The sequence below is a fragment of the Meriones unguiculatus genome, chromosome 17 (assembly GCF_030254825.1).
Source record: "Meriones unguiculatus strain TT.TT164.6M chromosome 17, Bangor_MerUng_6.1, whole genome shotgun sequence".
Taxonomy (NCBI): Eukaryota; Metazoa; Chordata; class Mammalia; order Rodentia; family Muridae; genus Meriones; species Meriones unguiculatus.
This window is the reverse complement of record NC_083364.1, coordinates 29,803,087-29,820,594: the sequence shown is the minus strand read 5'-3', so window position 1 is coordinate 29,820,594 and position 17,508 is coordinate 29,803,087. Positions and strand designations below refer to the sequence as shown.

Genomic DNA, 17,508 nt, shown 5'->3' with positions numbered 1-17,508 from the left:
CTCCTTTATCTATGCATCAGTGTGCTGGAAATTGTTGATAGCAGCCAGATCAATAAGAGCCAACCCTTGTGTCTAAGTGCCCCCCAGAGCACTTGAGAATGACTTTCTTCCCCTTTCTGTATAAGCTTTGTAGACAAAGGACTAAAATGAAGGACCCTAAGAAGTTTGTGTCGACCATGGCCATTTGCATACAGATAACTATCCAAATTTTGCATTGTTCCTTTTTCTTGCCACTGCATTTTTGTTATATCTCCCTCACAAAATTTTATCCTAATAAAGAGAACTTCACTGCTCTTCCAGAGGCCCTGGGTTCAGTTTTCAGCAACCACATCGCAGCTCACAACTGTCTGTAACTCTAGTTCTAGGGAATCCAACACCTTCATACAGACATATATGAAGGCAAAACGCCAATGTGCATAAAAATAAAAATAAATAAATCATTAAAAATACCTGAATAAAAAGGAATGAATATAGCACAGCTCCTGAGTTAATGATGGCCAATTTGTCTCCTAGGAGTTTGGTCTGGGGCAAATGGTACCTGATTGGTAGTGATGAGGCAAGATGTTTGGTAGCATCCACGAAGCTCAGGTGTTGGTAGGAAGGGAATGTAGAATTCCTAATTGTCTTTCTGCAACAGTTAGGTTGTGGGTCCTCATTCAAGATAGACTTTCATTTGTACCTTGTTGCTTCAGAACAAAATATTATTTCTGGGGAAATCATAAAGGCCTTGATTTCTGCCCAGAAGAAATGTAGGTATGAGCTAAGATCTGCATATCCTAAAGCCTATGGCAACATTACGTCTCTTTGGTATATGGAGTCCTGAAAAACAATGTGTATCTATAGAGCACAACTGTCAAAAGAAGGGCAGAAAAAATTATGAATGTCCAGTTTTGAAAATTAACCATGTTTAGAGATCAGTAAGTAAAAGAAAAAAAGTTCAGCAGGCAGAGTGATCTCCAAATAACAAAGCGTTCTATGGTAGTTTAGGCTTGATAGCATCCCCTCTGGGATATTACCTCATTTTAGGCTTCCAACCTTTCAGACAACTGGGATCATCATCACCTTCCTTTCACAATGAGAAAACCAAGAATCAGTATAGGAATCAATATCAAAATCATATCCTCCAGTAAGCAACAGTAATCCTGACCCAGGATTGAGACCATTCACTCAGGAAAACAAATTAAGTGCTCATGCTGTTCTTGATAATATACAGGGCTTTGGCAAAATGAAGGTAAATTAAACATATTTTTATTGCCTGTTTATATAAATGCTATAAACTCCTGGTGATACCTTTTACTCTAGAAGTGGTAAATAAAACCTGGGGAGTGTGCACCAATTACTCTGCTCTCTAAAAAAATAATAGACTGAGAATCTGTACTCTGGTACAGCTGTTTCCCTGACATCACCACCATACCTCTGGCAAGGTTCAGAATGCTTCCACATACATTTTACATCTTAGAGTCTTAATAAATGGTTCTAGCACATATCCCTTGGCCTTTTATTTTCTGATCCAGGGGCCCCAGAATTCTCTAAGCCCCACAAATACCAGCCTCCAAATGAAGGCATGAGCTCATAGTGAGCACCCACATTTGGGCCGAGAGTCAAGAATGCTAACTCTGCTTATTTTGAAGTTGGCTTGTGCACACTGTTTAAACATGTGGAGGTGGAAGGCCTGATAAAACACTTCTGTGGGATGACAATGAATCTCAGGGCATCATTACAAGGGATATCCCTTGCAACAACTCCTGATTGGGTCTTGTTTACAGTATGGTCAATCTCCTTGGATTCCTCCCTTAATAATGAACCATTTGATTTCCAAACACACACCAGTACACACTGCTCCCATCATGCTAAGCAGGTGAGAAGCTGAAACCCTGATGTGTTCATCTTCCAACCTCCCCCAGTTTGTGGTCTGTCTTTGGATCAGCAATAATTGCCTGATGACTACTATGGCTTCATTATTTTTTTTTTTTTTGCCTGTAGCTCTCTGAGCTCTTCTATACGCAGGAACCGCAGAATCTGAACAGCTTCGTTTAAGAATTGCATCCTCAGTGTCCAAGCCAAGAATATGTTTGTCTAAAGCAACAGGTAAGCCCTCTTTTGTTCGACTTGCTGTAGCAACTGCACCCTGTGTTAGCATCCCCTCATCCAAACTGTGAATTGCCTTAAACATTACCGAGTAATCATCATGACACTGAATCTGAGTGTGAAGTTAACTAGAGCCATTGCGCCAGCCTTAAAATTCCGATTATTTATGTTCAGGCTGATTAATGATTCTGTACTTCTAGCAGCACTTTCAGTGTTTTTCCTGTTATCGGGTACTAACTTCTTGTGTTTTTTTTTAGCATTATCTTTATATTCAAGTCTAACAGCTAAAACAAGAAGCTAGGCAATTGTTTCTTGTCCATCCTTCATCTTGAAAAAACAGTTAACATCTCTGAGATTGGAAGAACTTGGGCCTGTCACTGCTCTGGACATTTCTTGAGGTACCTCTCTCTTCAGTCTTATAGTATATGATTTTCTGGTGTTCAAGCCAAACAATAAGCTTTGTACTTTTTGTTTTATCTTCTCAATTGAAACCCTTAGGGTTGTAGCAGTCCAAGGCCATGAGCCTGTGTCCAAATATGGACTCTCCCCACTCCCCCACTCCTCCCCCCCGCAAAAATACCCACTCTGGCTGCCCAGGTCTCCACAGGCTACTAAAGGCTGCATGGTAAGACTCTGTCTCAAAACAAAAATGTAGGATTTTTTTTTTTTGAGCTATGTAGAAAATGTGCAGTTCTGGTTGAAGAGGAAAGGTTAGTTTCTGTATATTTCACTGACATTGGCCAGGGAGGACATCTATTGGAAAAGGAGACTCTGAGGGGTGCTAAGTTCAGGTTTTTGCTAGACAGGGATAAAACAGTAGGGTTGTGTGGTTATTACTAAGCTGTAGTGACACCACAGAGAGGTGGAGAAACCGCGTGCTCCTAACACGCAATTAAAGGTTGAGTATGAGAGACAAATGGTCTCTTCATCGCTTACAGAGAGTCAAGAGCCTCTTCACAAAACCAAACAAAACAAAGCTGCACACTGAGAACCTAGTGGTTAGAGTCACTGAGCCTAAGGAATATTTGAGCTCAGCGTGGAAACACCTGTTGCCCTGAGCTAAAGGAACAGACCTTGAGTAGACAGTGATAAGCCATCTGGTCAGAATCTCCTAACTCAGAGACTGTTAGAGGTAGACTGCCCTTCTCTTGTAGGAGCTAAGACTTCTTCATGCTGATAGGTGCTGTAGGTGGATCTCTACATAAATTGGTTCCTTTATTTCCTCTTTTGAGTCCCAGCCTCCTACCCAAGGTTAGATTTCAAAAGAGCAAGGAGATATTCTAATTGTAATAAAGGTAAGCACAGCAACCAAAGAAGTTGCCGGAATTTAGTATCGTGCCCCAGCTGAAGATAAGGACATCCTCGACATCCCCAAAGTTGAATCCTGGGGGCACTTCACTGAGTAGAATGAAAAATAAGGCATAAGAGTTCAGCTGGCTGACCAGCTGGGTCTGGTGGCATGTGCCTTTAATCCCAGCACTCAGTGAGGCAGAGGCAGGAGGATCTCTGTGAATTCGAGGCCAGACTGGTCTAGAAAAAAAAGTTCAGGATACCCAGGCCTACACAGAGAAACACTGTCTCAAAAAACAAAACAAAACAAGTAAAACAAGTTCAGTATTCACTAAATGGGTTCATTTTCTCATGGGCTTTAGCACCCTTGTAAGAGCTCCCATGGATAGGGAAAGCCTACTGTTCAGGTAGCTTGCTCTTAGAAGTCTAAAAGAGATGGTAACCGGTGCTGAATAAAGATGAGTTACATGAGTTTCCCTAGAAGATAGAAAAAAAATGAGAGGGAGAGAATGAAAACAAAAACAACTAGGCAAATGCAACATGCTAAAATTGAACTGGGAAGCCAAGAAATCCAATGAGCATGGGGAGATGATAGAAGGATAGAGCATCAAAGCTACCAGGAATGTGGAAGGTGGGGTTGCAATATAACTGAGATTTTCAATGTCTCTTCTCTTTAGCTCAGGCCTAATGATTAGGAGACAAAATTAGAGTTTTCAGCCTGGAAAAGCCACACAGAAACCTTTTTTAAAAAATATTTTCATTTGAAATTTTATTAATTACACTTTATTCACTTTGTATCCCCCTGTAGCTCCCTCCCTCCTCCCTTCCCAATTCGACTTTCCCTCCCCCTTCTCCATGCATGCCTCTCCCCAAGTCCATTGATAGGGGTGGTCTTCCTCTTCTTTCTTCTGATCCTAGTCTATCAGGTCTCATCAGGAGTGGCTGCATTGTCTTCCTCTGTGGCCTGGTAAGGCTGTTCCCCCTTCAGGGGGAGGTGATCAAAGAGCCAGCCACTGAGTTCATGTCAGAGACAGTCCTTGTTCTCATCACAATGGAACCCAGTTGGACACTGAACTGCCATGGGCTACATCTGTGCAGGGGTTCTAGGTTACAGAACCCTGCCAATGGAATTCTCCCCACCCCAGGAACCAGCAGGCACAGAAACCTTTCTTATTTGCTCTATCCATATTCATCTAGAGTTGAAGTTGAAAAGCAATATCATATTCTAAAGATGATAGATATTAGTTCCTCCTTTGTTATGCCTGAAGAAGGTAAATGAGGTATACAGAAAGTGCCCTTATCAAATCTCTGTTAGATGTCTCAATATGGCATTGAAATAATCCAGATGGATCTCAGAGACCTTATTATAGGGTTTTATAATCTCAATTCAACAGTCGAATAATACCTGAGTACTGTGAGGAGGGATTTTTTTTTTTCTTTACAAAGAAGACTGACAAGTTTTCAGGTTTATGTAGCCATTGACTTGATAAATGCATTTTTGTTTAATCTGATAACAGAGGAGGATCAGCAATAGTTCATACTCATGTGGGATGTATAACAAAATTTATTTATAGTTTTACCTCTGGGTTAAAGGAACTCTTCTGTTCTTTGTTACATTGTACACAGAAAATATCTGGATTGCTTATTCAACCCACAAGACATCACACAGTATGTACTGATGTCACCTTATATCAATAGCATGCTGATCAGGCAGGACAAACAATAGATGGTTTTTATGCAAGAACTTTTAATTAGACAGCTGCAGGTTCATATTCTCCATGAGACAGAGCAGTGGTTCTCAACCTTCCTAGCACTGCAATCCTTTAATACAGTTCCTCATGAATATTTTGTTATCCTCTCCAAAGTGAGGCTGCTCCATGACTGTGTATCGTAATCTAAATTATAATACAGAACAGGAATCAAAGCTCAAACTGTGGACGAAGGACGTAGTTCAGTGTGGAAAGTGTTTATTTCGTGTACACGAAGCCCTGAGTTTGATCTCCTGGACCCCATAAACCAGGTGCGGCAGGGCATGCCTATCATCCCAGTACTTGGGAGGCAGAGGCAAGAGGACCAGATACTCAAGGTCATCCTCAGCTGCAAAGCGTATTTGAAGCTAAACTGAGAAACAGCAGACCCTGACTCAAGAAGCAAGCAAGCAAAACAAAACAAAACTAAACTGAAACAAAAAAGTAAACATTGCATTATTCTGGGATAAAGGAGGACCAGAAATGCCCTCAACTGAGATGTGGGATTGAAATAGCATTTACCTTTTGACTATTTATAAGTAGTTATGAACTGACCTTATTTTGTCTCCAGCCATCTGAGGGCTGGAGGGCCTTGGCTCATGTCAATTGTCACATTGTACTTAAGTTCATTGGAATGACAGGAAGGCCTGTCTGTGAGTCCCAGGCTAGTTCCTACAACACTGGACTCAGCTGCAAGCACAGAGCACTACAGCTATCAGGAGCTGTTTTTTTTTATCCCTTTGAAGGTCAGACTGTCGTATGCTTGGGCTACCATAGTATATGTACATAGAGGTGTAAAGTGTCCTGTCCAGCAGCAACTTTTTGCAAAATTTCAGGATGGATTTGGAAGACACAACAGAAAAAAAAAATTCTGGAAGCTGTGAATAGCACACCCATTAATCCACTTCGAAAGAAAGAAAGAAAACCCAAATTACTAAAATAAACAGAGTTCTGACAGCAAGCAGTTGCCTGGATATATTGTCAGTGGCCAAGACAGAGAGGAAAGAGTGAAGGTGGTGGAAACAATACAATCCAGGAACTAGATATACGAACACAGGAATTCAATGTGAAGATTTTAGTGCCATGCATGCATTCTTGTCAGAACCCAAAAAGAAACAGCTAAAGTAAACACATACAATTATGCCAGCATGACATTCTCAGAACCTGGAGAGAGACAGAAATGACATGAAATGAGAGGGAAGAGAAGAAATGGTGTGAGAAATTCAGATCAAATAGCTTAGAAAAGCCTTTTTATAACTTTATTTTATTTTTCATTTTTATGAGTATTAGTATTTTGTCTGTGTGCCACATGCGTACCCAGCATCCAGGAAGGCCAGAGGATGTTGGCTTCCCTGGAATTATAGTTACAGACAATTATGAGCAGCCATGTAGGTGCTCAAAATGAACCCACATCTTCTGGAAGAGCACCCAGCGCTCTTAACCACTGAGCCCTCTCTCCAGCCCTGGGGGAAATCCTTTTTGGAGAGATAATTTTCAGAATGAGAAAGAGACATTCATCTGAAGAGTAGAAGAAAGAGCATGATGGGAGAATGGAGTCGGGAGCAGGGCAGGGCTGGGTCAATGGGTTGAAAGCCAAGAGTCCATGTGGGCCAGGACGACTGAAGGGAGATGGTACAAGGGGAAGAATTTCTTCAGGAGGCTGGACTCCCCAAGCCAGGATCATAATCAGAGATTAATGAAAAAATTAAAAAAAGATACTTTCATCACATATATGACATGATTCGATTAAAGTATTTTTTTAATAAAGATTCTGGCTTACCTATAAGTCAGGAACAGGGTAGGAGGATCAGTTAGGAAGCTCCTGTTTAGGTAGCCGTCCAAAACATACAAGACCTTACCTGCCTTGTGAATGGGTTACATTGTGTGTCTGTGTGTAGGTAGCAGTTGAGGAGGTGGATGACACATCCTTTCTCTCACAGCTGGCATTGCAGCGTCTGACACTGTGTGACCTTCTCATTCTAGAAAACATATGTGGCTTAGAATGCTTCTGGTTCAGTAAGATCAGCGCGGGGGTAAAGTTATTAGACTACGCCTGTGCCGACATGCCAATATCTGCACTCCTATCATGACTTTTTAAAAAATCTGTTTATATTTTTATAAATAATGGTTTATTCACTTTGTATCCCTGCTGTTGCCCCCTCCCTCATCCCCTCCCAATTTTACCCTCCTGCCCTCATCTCCTCCCATGCACCTACCCAAGTCCACTGATAGGGGAGGTTCTCTTCCCCTTCTCTCTGACCTTATCCTATCAGGTCTCATCAGGACTGGCTGCATTGTTTTCCTCCGTGGACTGGGAAGGTTGCTCCCCCATCAGGAAGGGGCGATCAAAGAGCTAGCCACTGAGTTCATGTCAGAGACACTTCCTGTTCCCATTACTAGGGAACCCTCTTGGAGACTGAGCTGCCATGAGCTACATGTGTGCAGGGGTTCTAGGGGTTCTAGGTTATCTCCATGCATGATCATTTTTTTGGAGTAACAGTCTCAAAAAAGACCCCTGTGCCCAGAATTTTTATATCTGTTGCTCTCCTGGTAGAGTTCCAGTCCCCTCCAGGTCTTCCTATCTCCACCTTCTTTCATAAGATTTCCTTCACTCTGCCCAAAGTTGGGCTATGAGTCTCAGCATCTGCTTCTCTACCTTTCTGGGTAGAGTCTTTCAGAAGCCCTATGTAGTAGGCTCCTGTCCTGTTGCCAACTTTCTCCTTTCTCCCTCTTCTGATGTCCATCCCCTTTGCCTTTCTGCATGAGGATTGATCATCTTACCCTGGCTCCTCCTTCTTGCTAGCTTCTATAGATGTACAGATTTTAGTATGTTTATCCTATAATATATGTCTAATATCCACTTATAAGTGAGTATATACCATGTGTGTTTTTCTTCTACTGGGATAACTCAATCTGCATGATCTTTTCCAGTTACCACCATTTGCCTACAAATTTCATGATTTCCTTGTTTTTAATTGCTGAGTAGTATTCCACTGTGTAAATGAACCATATTTCTGTATCCATTCCTCAGTTGAGGGACATCTGTGTTGTTTCCAGATTCTTGTTATAACAAATAAAGCTGCTATGAAGGTAGTTGAGCAAATGTCCTTGTTGTATACTTGAGCATATTTGGATATATGCCTAGCAGTGGTATAGCTGGATCTTGAGGAAGCACTGTTTCTAATTGTCTGAGAAAGTGCCAGATTGATTTTCAAAGTGGTTGTTCAAGTTTACATTTCCACCAGCAGTGGAGGAGCGTTCCCCTTTCTCCACATCCTCTCCAGCGTGTGTTCTCTCTTGAGTTTTTGATAGTAGCCATTCTGATGGGTGTAAATCTCAGGGTTGTTTTGATTTGCATTTCCCTGATGACTAAGGATGTTGAGCATTTCTTTAAGTGTTTCTCTGCCATTAGATATTCCTCTCTTGAAATTCTCTGTTAAGCTCTGTACCATTTTTTTTTATTGGGTTACTTGATGTGTTGCTATTTAACTTCTTGAATTCTTTATATATTCTGGATATTAGTCCTCTGTCAGATATAGGGTTGGTAAAAATCCTTTCCCAATCTGTAGACTATCATTTTGTTCTGACGACAGTGTCCTTTGCTTTACAGAAGCTTTTCAGTTTCATGAAGTCCCATTTATTGATTGTTGATCTTAGAGCTTGTTCAGGAAGTTGTACAACAACAGATTGTCTGGAGGTGTCTTCATCCTTGATCTCAAGCTATACTACAAAGCAATAGTAATAAAAACTGTATGGTACTGACATAGAAACAGAATGGTGGATCGATGGAATTGAATAGAAATCCCAGAAATAAATCCACATACCTATAGATACTTGATTTTTTACTAAGAAGCCAAAACCATGCAATGGAAAAAAGACAGCATCTTCAACAAATGGTACTGGTCTAACTGGATGTCTACATGTAGAAAATGCAATTGGATCCATATTTATCCCCCTGCACAAAACTAAAGTCCAAGTGGATCAAAGACCTCAACATAAAACCAGATACACTAAACCTCTTAGAAGAAAAAATGAGGAAGAGCCTTGAACATCACAGCTTTTGAAAGCCAAATTCTAGCAACTGATTTTTGTTCCTAATCTGACAGTAAAGTAAAAAGCAAGAGATCAAAGCAAGGAACAGGGAACAGATCTGTACATTTGCATGCAACCTATGACCTGGATGAAACAAAGGGAAAGAAAAGAGTGAAGTCTTCAGTTACCCTTGACCAGTAGAGTTGCCCATGTGCTATTAGCACAGGATAATGTATGCCAAAGAAACACAGAGTCCTCAAGAACACTTGTGAGCATCACAGTCCATCATATTTCTACCTTAAAAGCCATCAGTGGGTGGTAAAGTATTTATTACAATTTATTAAGTGACTTTTCTTGGGGAGATGTGAACAAACATCTATGCATCCCAGATATGGCACCTATGACGGACCAAAGAAATGATGTCATCCAAATCTGGCTTAGTGAAACACTGAATTTCCTGGGGTTGCTTAAAGGAGTCTAAAGGTCTCATCGGCATCTGAGATAGAGAAAAAGTCACTCCACTTGGGTGGCTGCTCAGGGAAGGTGTGTGAGGGGGTTTCTAGCATAGTTTGCAGGCAGTGAATAGGCAGCTTGTAGGCAGCTTCACCAATCAGAGTCTTGCCTCATCAACAGTTATAATTTATATGACCATAATGGCGGTGTGCGTCGGGGGGATGTGAATCTTCAGGAGCCTGTAACTCTCGTAAACTTCCCTTATTTTGGAACTTTGTTTTACTTTCTGAGCCCTTCTTGAGGCCCCACTTTTTTATTTGCAGTGGGGAGGAAAGGATTTTCATTTTGGAAGACTTAGCTACACAAAGCATGTTCATCCTATTGGTGACATTTTAACTTGATTTTCTTGTGCTTTATTAAGCTGCCAAGATATTAAACATTACTGTTTCCCTAAAGAGAAAAGTGAAGGCATTTAATTATGTATACTTGCGTCACTCTTTGTTCCATGCTACCTAAAAGATTTTTTTTTGTCATTTATCTATGAAAAGACATCTAAAGGGAGTTTTAGAACAATAATTGAAATACAGAAAGATGAAACTTCTCACTTATAGCTAGCATTTTTTTGTCAGATTTTTTCAGCAGTTATTAAATCAGAATATATAACTCAGTGATATAAACCAGCACAGCAGGATCTCAACTAGAGGACCGACTTTTTTTTTTTAAAGGAGCAAAAAAAAAAAAAGTAGTTTTATAAAACCATCAAGCTAGTTCCCTGAACTATAGTTTCTTGTACATATATATTGAATATATACTTCCTGGGCTAAGGATGTAGGTCAGCCATAGAGGGCTCACTTAACCAGCAAATATGAAGAAATGCATGAAAACTTTATACTGATGTTCCAAGCCTCAGAAGGAAGACTATTCAACAGACCAAGAGACAGTAAACTTATGGTGTCTTCAAAATGCACAGTTTGATTCCAGTTGGAGATTTTATTTATGGTATTTCAATATAGGTTTAAGCATAAGGGGTAGGAGAAAAGACACACTCAGAAGAAAAGTCATAGGTAAGGGCTCCTCCAATGGGAACTGCTCCTTTTGACTTTATCATAGATGGGCTGAAACTGCTTTTCTTTGTAAAGATATTGTAATATCTTTTAGACAGTTATGAGAGGTTAATGAAGATTTGTGGTTTGGCTAACAAATTAAAAACAATTTTGGTTAGACCAAAGGTTTTAGTTTGAAAAACATAGCATAAAACAACTCAGGAACTATAATTTATGCCAATAATTGATAATGTATCTAAGCTACTGTTGTGTTTGGAAACCAGGAACAAAATGAACTAAATCAAATTCATCAAAAGCCCAAGCCATAAATATATACAAATTTTATGTCAGTATGCTTGGTTAAATTTGGATTCATTGTGATCCAATCTGGCCATGGCCTTGCCCTACTCTGATTCTGACTGAAAAAGATATTCTGGCCTCAGAGACCCCAGTTTATCATGAGCTCAAAACTCCATACAGAAAAGTGTTTTCTGTTACTCCAGTGGCAGGTGGACTTGGAGGATGAAGGCGGTGAGCTGAAGACCCTATCCAGGTGTCACAGGCCTCAGAAACCTCTTCAGCCTGATGTGATTTTATGAAGTCCAGCCGGAAGATTGCCCAGGGTCTCTGAAGAGAGCCCACCTGATCCCTCTCTAAGGCACATACATATGGCCCACCCCCCACCCCCCACAGAAAAAGAACATCTTAAACTCTGTTAGTTAGTGACTAAGATCTGATGAGATCCATAAGTGGTTTCATTTAATAAGTTATGTGATTGCAGTTGACATCATAACCTAAGAATTTTATGTATTGAACAACTTGATATCCTGTTTGCATCTAAGTGCCGACTGTCCCAAATATATTGTCTTTTCTTTGAAGTCAGATAAAGTTCTGGGTTGTATTTGCTAGCCTCCCGTTAAGTTCTATCATCAGGCATTTCATGAGTTCTCATAATTGAAATATTATTTGTGGCAACATATAGGTTACACATGTACAATAACTCATACATACACTTTTTGTGTTCAGTTAACTTCTCAAAAGTAGACTTTCAAAGATCTTTGAAGTAGTTTTGACTTACAAAAAGTCTCCAAAGTAGCCTAGACATCGCTAGATGCTCTTTATCTATCCATCCTAGTATATTTTGGAAACTGTTTTCTTCCTGTTTTGGATGCTTTTTGTCATTTGTTTTGGATTTTTGTTAGTCAGTCACTTATTCACTTTGACACTTAAAGCTTGAGATGCAAATGTCAAGATCTTGTTTGCATCTTTCCTAGAGATCATTGTCAGGTAAGAATCTAAGCAAAGTTTAAAGAGTTTGTCCCTTATCCATTAGAACTTGTGTGGGAAATTGCCAGGTCTCATTTTATTTTATAATTTGGACCAAGAAGAGTTTCGGCTGTAGTGGATATGTAAGGGTGTAGGTGGAGATGGTAGAGGAAGAACATGAGGGGCTATTAGAATGGACAGACAATAATTAGATCAGTAGAGCTAAAGGGGGGGGGTGGACTTAGTAAAGGAATTCTACCCACCGTGGCAACTAGGTTTTAGTCTTGTTCATTATTTTACAGATGAGGAAGTAAACATTCAGAGAGGTAAGTTGACTTATCCAAGGACAGCCGAGAGAGGCAGAGATCTCAATTTCAGCCTCTGAACTGTTTGACGTCACCCAGAACTTCCTCAAAATAGCAAAGCAGTTCGGCTTCAGTAGGAGTTCTTTCTGGGAGGAAAATGGGCTTTTTTCTTACTAGGATTCCCTTACTCTATTTTCCAGCTGTCAGCCTTTTAAGATGAGTCGTCAATAGATGCTATGCCAGTGCTAACATTGGCGGCTGATCTTTGCAATCCAAAGAACATTTATTTGTGTTATTTTTTCTATGGAATAATAGGAAAGAAACCACTTCTTTTCCAAAAGTAAACAGGGACTTTGAGTGTTGGTGTGGATAATTTCCTTTCAGGAACAAAGTGAGTCTAGTTTTGAAAGGGAGAAAAATTGGTGTATATAATGTGATAGGTCAGAAAAATAAGATCTGTGACTGGAGAAACATGATTGTTTGTGTCTATGACAGCTTCAAGGACAATAAAATTGCAAGAAAGCAAAAGCACATGTTGCATGTGTTAGGAGTCCAAAAGCTTCTGTGGAAGGAAAGCAGAACTCATATAAGGCACTTATTTTTCATCTCTCTTGACAAATCAATAGAACAGATGCTTAACTGATACTCAGATATGCTAAGCTGCTCATAGTTTTCTAGTCAAAGATCCTACGTTTCTGATTTATCACATATCATGTACCTATTCTCCCCTTTTAACAGAGTAGACTCATTTTGTCCCTGAAAAAAAATGAGAAAATGTCCTGTGCCATTCATGATCATCTTAATAATTACAATTATGGAAACCAATCAAATACAAACTGCAAAGAAGGAGGGACAGGAGAGGCAGGAGTCGAAGGAAGAGGATGGAGAGGAGGAGAAGGAGGAAGAAGAGGAGGATTCCAAGAGTATGAGTGATAAGGACAGATCTATCTTGTAGCCCCATGTTCTCCCTTTAAATGTCAAAAAAGACAGGTCCAGAAAAGGATGGTGGTGGGCATAAGACATAGCCATTCTTTCAGAGCATGGTGCTGATAGCATTGTCTTATTATTTCTTAACTAGAAAAAAAATAAATAAAAAAGTGGACCGTTGCCATTTTAGAAGCCATCATGTGGGTCTGAGACACTACATAGCTGGTTTTCAGCCTAACAACTGACCCCTCGATTCTTTGCATTTGGTATTTAGCCTTTGAGCTTGTTTGCTAGTGCAGCTGACAAGTTGTACATGAATTGGTAGCCCAGGTGGGTATCTATTGCAGCACACCAACTCTGTACTGTTAAAGAAAAGCACATGCCTCTCCTTTAACAGTAGTGCTCCTTACAGAAGGAGACTCCGTGAACCATTTAATTTAGTATAGGACAATCCCAATTTTGCAGAAAGAACTTGAGGTACAAAAGAGAGTGTGTGAAGTTGTTGTCATGATGCAATAGCTCTTCCCTGCAGCCCAAAGAAACAGCTTAAAAGCACTTTCAAAGAGAGTTAATATTTCTGGCTTGGATGCATCACTGGCTGCACAAGGTGATTTTACTGTGCATTATACTTTAATTATAACTGCGCCATAGCCATCTGCTCCACTCCATTCCCTAATTATAGATGCAAAAAGCATTTCACAACTCCCACCCATAAAAAAAGATCTGAGGGATTTCATGGCAGGCTTGCTCTGAGTACCTCCCGCCTCTTTTGGCCTGTGGATGTTTCCTTCAACGGTACACCTAAACAGACAAAGTCGACAATTGGGATACGGTGGTCACTGTCTAGAACCTTGGCTGTCTGAGCTTCTTCCATCCATCTGAGATTTCCCTCTTCTATTATTGTATACATGTCAGCCAGCCTTTCCTGTGCAGTGGTCACATGCAACTTCCTGTGCAATTACCTTTCTGCATGTGTTGTCTGTCCCACAATTTTAAGGTACTTCTGTCATTTACCCTAGCATCCCTCTAAGCAGCTCTCCAACTCCAGAGAGTTTTGTGTCCTGAGTTTTCAAAGGAAAGAAAGGATTTTCAGAGTTTCATAGTTTACTTTGAGGTGAAACCGTTGGTAGACTTGAAGATGTCGCTGTGGATTTAGGACTGTAATCGCACCAATCTACTTTTTCTTAATCTAAATAGAAATCAAGTTAAGAACAGCTGGGATACAAAGTGAACAAACTGTAATCAATAAAAAAACCTAAGTAAACTTAAAAATGAAAAAAACAAACAAGCAAGAGAAGTTGGTTAGGTCAAACCTGGGGAACAGTTTAATTTCCTATAGCCATTTTACAGTGTATAGAAATCCAGGAGACAAAGGCTAGAGCATATACACCTTTGGCTATAGAACCAGTCCTTCTCTGGGACAAAGGGGATCTCGGCCTGGTCTTTGTTATAGAGACCATTTTATTGTTATAGGTCATTGTTATACAGAACATTTTTTTTGTTGTTGTTGTTCAAGTACACAGCTAGGAAAATGGATTGTTAAAGATCCCCCATTGTTGAAAAAATCAGATTATTGTGTGATGTGAGATTTCCACCTGTTTCTGTCTGGCAGAGTTCTTTGTCCCTAAAGCCATTCCTCTGACAGGTGTAGAGTGTAAAGACATTTGTAGGTTTTTGTTTTGTTCTGTTGGGTTTTTTGTTTGTTTGTTTTTGAGCTTAGTTTTAGTTAAGTTTCCTGAATGCTGGTTAGCTATATTAATTTTATGAGGGAAAATATAACTGAAATGGGGCCACAAGTGTGTCTCTTCCAGGCCTTCAGCATGGGCTCATGGGTAGAAATCCACAGCTGCAGATACTGTCTCTCACTTCCCCAGTCACTGCATTTGTGTTGCCATCTGAAATCCCCTCTATGGTGCCAGAGCTGTAACTGGGGTCAGCTCACAGTGTTTCACAGGGGTACCCCTTTACTACCCCATGCTCAATGATTTACACGGTAGATTGAATGGGATCATGATAGATCATGATGGGACTATGAAAGATTCACACAGAGCAATCACAAGTTCTTCTTTCTTCCCTCCCATGTGCCTGCTCATCATTTATACTATGCTACCAAAGAAGAGATCAAATTAAATATTTTGAGCAGGATAACCTCTTCACTTCTGAACATTCAATAATTTGTAATAGTGAATGTTCACTGAGCATTCACTAATTTGCAATAGGAAAAGCAGAATTACACAACTGTACAAGTTGCTCTAGCAAAGTTGAAGGATAAGATGATAACCTTAAACCTTAACCTTCTGCAAGTGATAAATTCAAGATCTTCTGATGAGTCTTTTAGCTTTGATATTTCTCCATGGTTTCTAAAGCAATCTGTAAATTCCAAATGTGTATTTTTAGGGAAGCTGCAGGTGATTTACTGTAGTCCCAAATCATGACACTGGAGGAGGACAGGTTTTTGAGAACATCCCATTCTGGTATGTGACTTGATGCCTTTCTGAAGCCACATTTGGAGATTCTAAAGAATGGATGAGGCTATGTGGCCATTCCCATGGGGCAAAAGGTAAATGCTTTATAAATGTCAAAATTCGTTCTTCCTTCAAATCCTTGGGCTTTATATTAAATACAAATTCTAGTTATTCATGAGATTACTGTTCAAGAACAACAGCAAAGTTTTTTGGTCACAAAAGACTTATGTCATCAACTGTAAAATAAAAAAATATGCCTTGACTTTCCAGGCAGAAAATGAAGCATAAGCTTTTTATTAAAAATATCTAGTGAAAAAATAAATTCAGAAGGTGACAGAAACAAGACATCTTAAATTCTAGCACATGTTATGCTGTTTGAAGATTCAGTCAGATTCCCTGTAGAGCAATGACAGCTTCATTACATGGTATGTTGAATATGTTTGATTCCTAATGTACATTCAAATTTGTATGCATGCTGAAACAAATTTTTGGTGATATCAAACGTATCAAAGCTGATAAATATCAATATCAAATTACCAGATTCTACAGATAAAATTTTTCCCTTTATTGAGTCTACTTTTAGGAAGTCCCTAAAAACAAATTCATTTAAGGGTCCATTAGCTTGTATTTGGGAGCTGTAGTATTGCTAGATCTAATATTAATCAAACCACCTAAAACTGTAGGGAACAGTTTAAAGAGACAGGTATTGTGGTGACTCCATGGAATTGGCAGTGGGTTGCCTGCTTTGACTTCATACTGTGTACTTGCTGACAGACCTCAAGAAACCTTTTTTTTTCCTGTCAAGTGATAGGTTCAATTTTCAAACAGGATCTTTAAACTACTCATAAACTAAACAGATCTACAACCTGATCAGTTATGTTTTCTGAAGAGATGGGCATTCATTTTTGAGAAGGAAAAAACTGATATAACAAAAGAAAAGACCGAGAGAATAGTATGAATGTGCTTGAACTGGGGCTGTGGAGGTGGCTCAGTGACTAGGATCACTTACTATACACTCATAAGGAACTGAGTTTGGACACACAGCACCCACGAAACAAAGGACAGGAAAGAAAAGGCAGAACTCCTGTAAACTCAGACATGAGAAATGTGTATCAGGGAGAAGTCAGGAGGACCACTGGGGCTGGTTGACCAGTTGGCCTGGCTGAAAACTGGCAAGCTCTAGGTTCTAGGTTCAGGGAGAAAACAAAACAAAACCTTTCTCAAGAGAATAACACAAAGTGATAGAATAGAAGACCAGATGTCCTGCTATAGTGTATATACACATACACACACAAACACACACACACACACAGAGAGAGAGAGAGAGAGAGAGAGAGAGAGAGAGAGAGTGGGAGGGAGAGAGGAAGTTGCACAGCTTATTGAACTATTGTTGGGGAAATGAAATACTTTCAAACCACAAGGAGATGAAGCCGGCAAAGAAATTGATATTGGATTTAGTACTTTGTCCCTGGACTAGAAAACCTTTCTGAGCAAGCCAACAACTCCAAAGTCTGAATTAGCGCAGTAGAATCTGCCTATGGTTTGTTTCTTGATAAAGTCCTTAATCTGTTAACTACCAAAAATATCTTCTTGGGGACAAACTGCCTGTCTGCCCTCCTGAAGCACCACTGTGACAGTAGCTGACCCTCTTACAATTCACACATCTGTTCACTTTGTATCTATCCCACTCTCACAGGAAGTGTATCCATTTGTGTATTTCTGAAGATCCTTTGGCTTCAAAAGGAGGGAGATAGTCATTGAGAATAGGGAGGTTTCTGAGAAATCAGGGTGTAGTCACTGGAACTGGAGCTGTGTTCAATTTCCAGCACTCATATGACAGCTATCAATTGTCTATAACTCCAATTCCAGAGTATATGACATCCTTATTCCC

General features: G+C 39.9%; 1 pseudogene; it reads right to left on the bottom strand.

The window, feature by feature from the left end:
- Positions 1–1,883: 1,883 nt before the first annotated feature.
- The window catches only part of LOC110558826 (RNA transcription, translation and transport factor protein-like), a 75,356-nt pseudogene continuing 59,731 nt past the window's right edge, over positions 1,884–17,508 (bottom strand).